This window comes from Ailuropoda melanoleuca, unplaced genomic scaffold (assembly GCF_002007445.2).
Source record: "Ailuropoda melanoleuca isolate Jingjing unplaced genomic scaffold, ASM200744v2 unplaced-scaffold52112, whole genome shotgun sequence".
Lineage (NCBI taxonomy): Eukaryota > Metazoa > Chordata > Mammalia > Carnivora > Ursidae > Ailuropoda > Ailuropoda melanoleuca.
In genome coordinates, this window is record NW_023225074.1 from 1 (window position 1) to 1,247 (window position 1,247).

General features: G+C 62.0%; 1 pseudogene; it reads left to right on the forward strand.

Annotated features, from left to right (window-relative positions):
- The first annotated feature begins 613 nt into the window (after positions 1 to 613).
- LOC117799535 lies at positions 614 to 1,243 on the forward strand (annotated as a pseudogene).
- Positions 1,244 to 1,247: the final 4 nt, after the last annotated feature.

The window sequence follows — 1,247 nt, forward strand, 5'->3', positions numbered from 1 at the left end:
ACCAAGCCTAGGGTATCACACTTACTCTTCCGCATGACGCGCTGTGGAAGAAGGGGAGGGAGGCTCAGGGGGAAATCTGTCTTCAAATATCTGAAGGACTGTTCTGTGGGAGGAAGATCAGATTTCTACTCTGGCCCCTAGGAGTACAATCAGAACCCAGGAAGCAGCTGAAAAAGCACTCATCTGGAAAGGAGACAAGTCTCACCCCGACTCCCACAGGGCCATGCACTAGCTGTGACCTGGGGCAATCTCCCCTTTCTGAGTCTAAGTTCCTTCTTCTACAAAGTGGAGATTCTTTCTCCCCCAAAGAGTCGGCTGCACACATTAGCTAAGCTACACTAAAGTAGGACNTCCTTCTTCTACAAAGTGGAGATTCTTTCTCCCCCAAAGAGTCGGCTGCATACATTAGCTAAGCTACACTAAAGTAGGACTGGCTTCCCAAAGCCAGGGCACAGGTCTCTAAATGAGACAAGAAAGTGTGCTGGCATGCCCTCCACCATGCTCCCCCGCGCCCCTCCCTCCCGTCCAGTTCCCCACCAGCCACGCCCCGAGCTCCCGGGCTCTCCTTCACTTGCAGGGCATAAAGTCACCCTTTCACTCTGCGCCCTTCCAGACACTCTGGGACTTTCCTCCTGCAGGCCAACCACAGCACCGAGGAGCGCTTCCTGCTGCTGGGTTTCTCCGACTGGCCTGCGCTGCAGCCCGCCCTCTTCGCCCTGGTCCTGCTCTGCTATCTCCTGACCCTGGCGGGCAACTCGACCCTCGTGCTGCTGGCCGTGCGTGACCCGCGCCTGCACACACCCATGTACTACTTCCTGTGCCACCTGGCACTGGTGGACGCGGGCTACACCACGAGCCTGGCTCCCGCGCTGCCTGTGCGGTGCGGAGCTGTGGCTGCAGCGCGCGGGCTGCCTGGCCCAGCTGGGCAACTCGCTGGCGATGGGCTCGGTCGAGTGCCTGTTGCTGGCGGTGATGGCACTGGACCGGGCGGCCGCGGTGGTTCACCCGCTGCGCCACGCGGAGCTCGCCTCCCCGCGCCGGTGCCGCGCTCTGGCCTGCGCGTCGTGGCTGAGTGGCCTGCGGCCGCTCAGACCGCGCTGCTGGCCGCTCAGCCGCTGTGCGCCGCCTCCTGGCTGGACCACTTCATCGGCGAGCTGCCCGCGCTCTGCAGCTGTTCTGTGGTGGGGGCCGCAACGACACAGAGCGCCAGATGTTTGCTGCGCGCGTGGTCATCCTGCTGCTGCCGT